The sequence below is a fragment of the Pelodiscus sinensis genome, chromosome 16 (genome assembly GCF_052426305.1).
Source record: "Pelodiscus sinensis isolate ZL-2025 chromosome 16, ASM5242630v1, whole genome shotgun sequence".
Lineage (NCBI taxonomy): Eukaryota > Metazoa > Chordata > Testudines > Trionychidae > Pelodiscus > Pelodiscus sinensis.
In genome coordinates, this window is record NC_143067.1 from 2,717,665 (window position 1) to 2,726,588 (window position 8,924).

At 48.6% G+C, this 8,924-nt stretch overlaps 1 long non-coding RNA gene across 1 annotated transcript in view; it reads right to left on the reverse strand.

Annotated features, from left to right (window-relative positions):
• Positions 1-8,453, reverse strand: part of LOC142818756 (uncharacterized) — an 86,733-nt gene extending 78,280 nt beyond the window's left edge. Inside the window, exon 1 of the long non-coding RNA XR_016346930.1 lies at positions 8,299-8,453. This is a non-coding gene — a long non-coding RNA (uncharacterized LOC142818756). The remainder of the gene's footprint in view (positions 1-8,298) is intronic.
• Between the last annotated feature and the right edge of the window lie 471 nt (positions 8,454-8,924).

Genomic DNA, 8,924 nt, shown 5'->3' on the forward strand with positions numbered 1-8,924 from the left:
TGGGTGCGTCTACACAGCAGGGCTTAACTCGAAAGAAGCTATGCAAATTTAGCTATGTCAATTGCGTATCTTATTTCGAAATAGCTTATTTCAAAATAGGAAGCGACTACACAGCACTTATTTCGACATAGAGCACTCTTTCTCCATACTCCTCATACAATGAGGGTTACAGGAGTCGGAGTAAGAAGTCCTCCAGCTTGACGGTATTTCGAAACTATTTCGAAATCACTGCCTGCTGTGTAGACACGGGCTTTGTTATTTCGGAATAGTGCTCGTTTTTTCAAAATAGTGTTGCAGTGTAGACGTACCCGAAGGGACCTTGAGAGATGATCAAGTCCAGTCCCCTGCCCTCATGGCAGGATCAAGCACCGTTTAGATCATCCCTGATAGATGTCTGCCTAACCTGCTCTTAAAAAAACGACAGAGACAGACGAGCGCCAGTTCTTTGGAGGGAAACTTCGGAGGGAAGCAGCTACTACATGGTTCAATTAGTCTTTCACCTCTATACCCAGGTTGGATGACTGATTTGCACATGAGGACCACGACGGACCTCCACCAGAGATTCCTCTGGCTTTGCCCTTCCCAGGCAACAAGGGAGAGATCCTTGGTCTCTAGTGGTATATCCTTGGTCTCTGCTAGCAGCTGTCGCCCCAGGCAGAACCCACGATCGTCGCCCCCACCTGCACGACCCTCACTGGCGTGACATCATCATTGGGCGTCCCGTTGAAGGCGGCGCCTTAGGCGATGGCCAAGTCGGCCTATACGCACAGGCCACCCCTGGGTACATGAAATAACTGACGATAGTTGTGGCTGGTACATGAAGTATACATTAGAATCCCTTTGATAGAAACCCCAGTGCCAGCTTACAAAGATAATGTATTTATGCACCCACCAGTATTCGCCCATGAAAAAATCCAAATGTGTAAGATGCTATTTCTGGATTGATTTTGATAGGAAAGCATATTCTCCCTGCTTCTCCATGGTGACATTGATACACTACATTACACAGAGCCACAAGGTTCTGGCAGAAATCAGCTAAAGAAAATCAATGTATTGTTAGGACTGTCCAAACACGTTGGCACAACAGGTCATCCAGAAAAGGCTGAGTTGTGAGAGTGTAAAGAAAGGTCTGTGTGTGAGGGGTGATGATAAGGTTCTGGGAAACACATCTTCTAGACCATAAGAATGGCCAGACTGGATCAGACCAAAGGTCCATCTAGCCCAGTGTCCTGTCTGCCAACAGTGGCCAATGCCAGGTGCCCCAGAGGGAATGAACAGAACAGGGAATCATCAAGTGATCCTTCCCCTGGCATCCATTTCCAGCTTCTGACAAACAGAGGCTAGGGATACCATTCCTACCCATCCTGGCTAATCACCATTGATGGACCTAACCTCCATGAATTTATCTAGCTCTTTTTTGAACCCTGTTAAAGTCCCGACCTTCACAACATCCCCTGGCAAGGAGTTCCACAGGTTAACTATGTGCTGTGTGAAGAAGTACTTCCGTTGGTTTGTTTTTAAATCTGCTATTTGTTAATCTCAATTGGTGGCCCCTCATTCTCATGTTATGGGAACAAGAAAATCACTTTTCCTTATTCACTTTCCCCACCATAGGCATGATTTTATAGATCTCTATCCTATCCCCCTCTTCCTCTTTTCTAAGCTGAAAAATCCTAGTCTTTTTAATCTCTCCACATATGGGATCCATTCCAAACTCCTCGTCATTTTTGTTGCCCTTTCCTGACCCTTTTCCAATGCCAAGATCTCTTTTTTGAGATGAGGTGACCACATCTGCACACAGTATCGCAGGCTCTTTAGATTAGTCACATTTTGTAAGACTATGCCCCCTCTTCCTCAAAGGCAGGAAAGAGGCACTTTTCTTTGTATTCCCTTCAATTACTTGTAGAGTCTAGGACACCTTAGTGGGCCAAAACAACAGTCCGGAAAAGTCAGCCTCATTGTGCTGAAGTCAAAGGCGCACTGCTGGTTTTCACCAGAGGAGGATCTGACTTAGCATCTCTCCAACAGATCGCAACTGATAAATCTGTGTAAAGGAAAGCGCGGAGGAACTGACGATCTATTCACATTTTTCCCCCTCCCTGTCCATGCATTCTCTGCAGGTAACCCAGCATCTGTGATGACTCTGATAATAGGTGCCTCTTTAGACTTTTTTGCTGGAGAAGGGAAAAAGTTGATATAAGGTTCAAATGTAGGCAACAGAGTTAGCCCTGTATGTCAATGCACTTTTCCCCTTGAAAAAACAATAGTACCCGGACTGAATTTCTGAAGGGTCAGTAAGACCCAGGGGTTTTCAAAAGTAAACTCATCAGTTCTCTGAGAATAATTTATTGCTTCTGTATATATCCATGGGATGCCCACATCTGGGATACTGTGTACAGATGTGGCCGCCTCATCTCAAAAAAGCTATCTTGGCATTGGAAAAGGGTGAGAAAAGGACAACGAAAAATGCTGAGGGGTTTGGAACGGCTGCCATCTGAAAAGAGATGAAAAAGACTGGGACTTTTCAGCTTAGAAAAGAGGAGACTAATGGGGGATATGAGAGAGATTTATAAAATCATGACAGATGTGGACAAAGTAAATAAGGCAAAGTTATTTACGTGTTCCCATACCATAAGAACTAGGGGTCACGAAGTGAAATGAATAGGTAGCAGGTTTAAAACAAACCAAAGAAAGTTTTTCTTCACACAGTGCATAGTCAACCTGTGGAACTCCTTGCCAGAGGATGTTGTGAAGACCAGGGCTTTAATAGGGTTCAAAAAACAACTAGATAAATACATGGTGTTTAGGTCCATCAATACATATTGGCAGGGCCGGATTAAGACTTTTAGAGGCCCTAAGCACTGAAAAGATTATGGTGCCCCGCAAATGTAATTCAAAATAAAAACAAAACCATACCGTGAAATAAAATTGTATTTTTCAAAATGACACAAAACTGACATGTCTTCTGAAATTAAAATAGCTTCTTTCTAGATTTTCTGATTGCAAAATTCTGGATACGTTCATCGAAGCTGACTTGACGAAGCACGTCCGCTTCCATACACAATAGGGAAAGTGAATCGAGTCTGTCCCGACACGTTGTTCTCTGAGGGTTTTATATTCTTTTCAGCTGAGAAAAAGAGCATTCTGCGGAGTTCTGACTTTTCCCCCGATGACAACTTCAATGCTTTTTTTGAAATATCAAATTTAAAAAAAAAAAATCTCTTTTTTTTTTGTGCCCCTGCTTTGCTGGTGCCCTAAGCACGTGCTTAGTCTGCTTAATGGTGTCCCTAGCCTCTGTTTGTTAGAGGCTGGAAATGGGTGACAGGAGAGGGACCACTTGATGATTCCCTGTTCTGTTCACTACCTCTCGGGCACCTGGCGTTGGCCACTGTCGGCAGACAGGACGCTGGGCTAGATGGACCTTTGGTCTGTCCCAGTCTGGCCGTTCTTCTGTTAGTTGGATTCCATCATCAGCTCTAACATGCTCCTACATTACCCAGTTGTGAAGCAGAATTGTATCTACGTGGCTACGTCTTTAAAGTTCTGCACAGTGTATGCATCTGCCTCAGTATTAGCAGTTTGCACACAGGTTCAGCGAGCCATATCCCGAGTCCTAAACTCCTGGTGAGTTGTGGGGGGAGGTTTGAGGGCAGGAGGTAGCTGCGTTCCCTGCAGACACGAGTCTGCATCAGAAAATCACCACACGTAATGCAACATAATTTCCCCCAATTAGCAGTCTCTCTTCAGGAAAGGCCTGAGGCGGTCGCAGCAGACAGATCCCTAGAGAGAGTGGTGGGTCTCGGTATTCCTGAGATCACTGGCAGATCAGAGCGTGTGAGGGTGGGTAAAGGGGGAAGGAATGGAGGTGGGGCAGCAACACTCACAATCCTTCTACCGATTCTTTATTCCCGGCTCAGGGCACCTCGGCTCAAACACCAAGGACACACATAGGGGGGAGGGGGGTTACGCAGGGAAAACAGAAATCAAATAGCAACAATTAACAAAAAAAAGACCAAAAGTAAAAAACCTAAAGAGCAGGTGAGAGAGGGCTAAAAAATATACAGCATGCACGAGAAATCACGTTGACACCGTCCTATCCTGTTTTCTGTCATCAACTCGGGAGCAACGAAAAAGGTCATTTGGGCGTTCAGCAGCTTCTCCACAGGGCAGCGGTGGCAGGCGGCTTTACAGGACTAAGCAGGGCTATTCCAAGAAGCAATCTGCTCTGGAGGAAGGCGCCCGGGTTCGGAATCTGAGGCGAATCTGTATCGACTCCCCGTGAGGCCTTGGCTGAGTCATGGTGCCTTTCTATCTCGGGTGCCCTCCGATGAGTCAGGGACAATCATAATTACCAACCTGACTGCCGGGGGGGAGGGGGGGGGGAAGGGAGGTGGCCATCGGTTTCTCCCCGGGGTGGGGGGCAGGGCAGCGGAGGCTGAGCAGCCCACCCCGCAGCTTCTTTCTGGGGCGGGGAAGGGCTATGCACCCCAGCCACCAGCTTTTTCTCGGGTGGGCCTGGGGTAGGGAGGCCAGGCACCTTGGCCATAAGCTACACCCCAAGGCCAGCCCGGGGACAGGTGGGCTGTGCACCCCTGAGCCTAGCCCTGAGGTGGGGGTGGGGCTGCACAGCAACTGGCAACTCCTCCGCAGGGCAGGCCGGGGTGGCGGGGACTGCTGACCAGCGGCTGCCCCCTTGTGGTTGTGGGGGAGTATAACAGTCCCTGCTCTCTCACCCCTCCCTTTCCGTCTGGTATGAAACAATCCCAGTGCAGGCACATCCCATTGTCCTGGCACAGCCGAACGCCTTTAAGATAGAAGGCGAGGAAGCTGCCGCCCGCATGCGGTGGTCCTAGCTCTCACCGTTCAGGAAGAGTTCTTCAAGAAGCAGACTCGCCGACGGACGGGCTGACGGATACACATTTCTAAAAACTGCTGAATCAACGAGGGCCTGATCCTAATCCCATTGGAACATGGGCTCTGCTAGTTGCAGAGGAGTTTCAGAGTCCCAGGGGTCCTCCTACATCCTGCCGCATTGATTCGAACCCTGCTTCTTAGAAGCCATAGGACTCAGCAAGGCCATGGACGCGATGGTGGGTTAGTCAGGCGTCAGCGGGAGACTTTATGCAGATTTCAGCAAGCACAGGATCAGGCCCTTTCTGTTTAACACTAGGCTTTGATTGGAAGAGGATTATAGCATAGCATACTAGAATCCTAGAACTCTAGAACTGGAAGGGACCTCGAGGGGTCATCGAGTCCAGTCCCCTGCCCTCACAGCAGAACCAAGCACCATCTCTAGACCATCCCTGACAGGTGTCTGTCTACTGGCTCTTAAATATCTCCAGTGATTGAGATTCCACAACCTCCCTGGGCAATTTATTCCAATGCTTGACCACCCCGACAGGTAGGAAGTTTTTTCTAATGTCCAACCTAAACCTCCTTTGCTGCAGTTTAAGCCTATTGCTTCTTGGCCTATCCTGAGGTTAAGGAGAATGTTTTTTCCCTCCTCTTGTAACACCCTTTAAGGTCCTTGAAAGCTGCTATCATGTCCCCTCTCAGTCTTCTCTTTTCTAAGCTAAACAAGCCCAATTCTTTCAGCCTTCCCTCAGAGGTCATGGTTTTCTAAACCTTTCATCATTTTTGGTGCTCTTTCTGACCTGTCAAATTCGTGTATTCCTGGATCAACATCGCACCATGTCGACATTGCATGGTGTACACAAGACAGCTATGCATGATGGCCTACCTGTGCTCAGCGAAATTAGGGTGTTTTTTTTTAAGCAATACATTCCTTTCCCTACACATTCACAGAAATCAAGTATTGGGTCAAATTCCCTTCCGTGGGCACGAGGCCTCGAGCAAAATCGGCAGAGAGGGGCTGTACATGAAGTGAAAAGAGCGGGAAACGAGAAGGCGGCGAAGCGTCCAGGTCTGTGCATGAGCAACATCAGGCCAGCGAAGAGAGAGGGAATGAGGTCATAAGAGGGGGAGGAGGAGAGAAAGGAGGGGACTGGGGAAAACGTAACATTTAAAATGCAGGATTTTACTACAGCATTGAAAGGGACGCTTACGATTTAACGACAGGACTGGCCTGGCACGACAGCTCGGGGATTATGGGTTGTTTTAAAATGCTGCTGAGGGAAAGCCTGATTCTTGTTTGGGCCTAGCAGGCCCAAAGTCTGGTAAGTGCATTATGTTATAAAATGGCAGCCTGTGAGAAAGCAACCCCAAGCTTACAGCCCCGGGGGAGGGAGGCAGGACTCTTGGGTCATGGTATGGCGTCTTTCCTTGGAAACGTCCCTCAGAGGCAAAAGACGAGCACCTCATCCCACTTACGCCGAGGACTTCAATGGGGACTAAACCCTGTAAGGGCTGTCCGGACAGGGCTGCATTTCCCGTTCAGACCTGGGGATTGCAGTGGCTGAGAAGCTGTATACGAGTCCACAGGGCGCCCTTGTAGTCAAGCAGACTAAAGGCATATTAGGGTGCATTAGGAGGAGCATGGCCAGCAGATCCAGAGAAGTGATTATTCCCCTTTATTTGGCTCTGGTGAGGCCACATCTGGAGTATTGTGTCCAGTTCTGGGGCCCCCAATAGAGAAAGGATGTGGACGTATTGGAGAGGGTGCAGCAGAGGAGAACAAAAATGTTTAGGGGGCTGGAGCACATGACTTATGAGGAGAGGCTGAGGGATTTGGGCTTGTTTAGTCTACAGAAGAGAAGAGTGAGAGGGGATTTGAGAGCAGCCTTTAACTACCTGAAAGAGGGTGGAGAGAGGCTGTTCTCAGTGGTGGCAGATGACAGAACGAGGAGAACCATTGTCTCAAGTTGCAGTGGGAGAGGTCTAGGTTAGATATTAGGAAAAACAATTTCCCTAGGAGGGTGGGGAAGCATTGGGCTGGGTTCCCTAGGGAGGGGGCAGAATCTCCGTCCCTAGAGGTTTTTAAGTCCCGGCTTGACAGAGCCCTGGCTGGGATGATTGAGTTGGGATTGGTCCTGCTTTGGGCAGGGGGCTGGACTCGATGACTTTGTGAGGTCTCTTCCAGCCCTGGGATTCTATGACAAACACCAGGGAGGAACCAAGAAGGATCCGTTTTGAAGGCTCCAGCATGTGATCTCTGCTAGTTGGAGAAGACTTGAAAAAGTCTCCAGGGTCCATACAGAACTTGTGGTTTCAATTACTGGAAGTCATTGGACCAGCTCCTCAGTGACGTGCATCAGCAGGGTCCATCAAGCCATGGTAATTTACGTCACCTGAGCAGCTAGTCCACCATATTCCTGCTTGCCTGTTGATTTTCATCTTCTCCCGAGGAACCATCGAGAGGGGAAATCTTGAACAGTTCTGTGGTTTCTAATGTCTTTGTGGAGCAGCCAGCCACATCGCCACCGGTCCCAAATGCCTCCTTTTCACAGCCCATACTCTCCTGCCAGCAAACCCAACCCTCGTGAGTGTGTCCCCTGCTTAAAAGCAATTCACTAAGACATCTGAGCAGCTATAAATAGACCAAACAAAGGGGCGGGAATCATAAATAACAGATCCTTAAACTGGAATAAGCAGCTAGATGTTTCAATAAAACCACTCGAGAGAAGGAGCTGAAACAGCCAGGAGAATTAAGACCAAACACGGCACAAAAGCCGAGGAGCCATCGTACAGACAGAGGCCACCTGGCAGCTAACGTGGTACAGCATTATTCATCTCCTGCAGCGTAGCACCATGTGCGCTAACAAACATATTTCTGAGGGGTTCCCACCAGGTTCCCTACCCAGGTGAGGGTGTGGTAGTAAAACAGCAGCCAGCCTGCTCCTTTCTCTGCCATTACAGAAAAGGCAGAACCCTTAGCAGAGGTTAAATTCGGGGCTAACCCTATCCATTTGCGTGTAATACCCCGGAGGGAATCACAGCAAAATACACCACAAGGAGTGCACTGAACAATCTCCCTCTTCCCTGGAAACCGGTTAGAACACCACGCGGACATTCTTAGTAACAGGAAATTCTTAGTGTCGCACCATGTCTCGCTTTGATTTGTTTCTAACTTTAAAACAAAATCCTCTGCCTTCCTGACCACTGTTCCTAGGCTCTCGACTCGGTGGGGAAGTAGAGGAACGCCTTGCGCTGACACATTAGTCAGGGGAAGACAAAGAATAACAACAATAGATTCTTGGCAGCTGGGAGTCTTAACAGAGGTAGCTGAGTGAGGGGCTCATGTACTCCACTTCAGGGGAGGGATCTGAGCATTGTATTTAAACCAGAGGGTGGGAAGGGCCCTGTGGAGCATCAGTGACCTATTGCCACAAAGGGTCCTACCTGCTGGTAACAAGTTTTGCTGGTGTCTCCAAGTCTGTCTCTCTCTTTCACTTCAGTCTCTTTCCCCACTCCAGGGTTCCCCCTCCTGAAGGCAACTTCCTCAGCCAGCTTCACAGTCTGCTCACCTTGAGCTCTGTCCCACACCCACTGCTGCTGAGCCTGGCAGCTCCTCTTGTAGGCCTCTCTGGCCCCTGATTGGCTAATTCCATCAAAGCCTCTCTAGCCTCCTGGAGGACTTCTCTATGGCTCTTTTTAGACTCAGGGCCTTGTCTGCCCTGTCAAACAGCATTTGTGGTGTGCTGACTCTTTGATAGTGTATGGATTATTTCTCCCCCAGCCAGCTGTAATTTTGTAGTAGGACTTATTTCTACACAGAGTCTCTATGCAGCTCTCCTTTTCTTTTCCTGGGAGATCATTTCACGGGATAGCCTGTTGGAATGGCTGAGGCTGAGAAGGAAAGACCAGTTTCAGTTTCCCTGGCTGCATCCTTATAGCTACAACCCTGCAAATCCATGGAAATCCACTTTATACCCGCAATTATCCGCCTCTGCAGCTGTGGCTGCGGATATCCCTGGCTCATTTTTGCAGAGGCGGATACAAAGTTTGCATCTAGGAGCCTGCACATG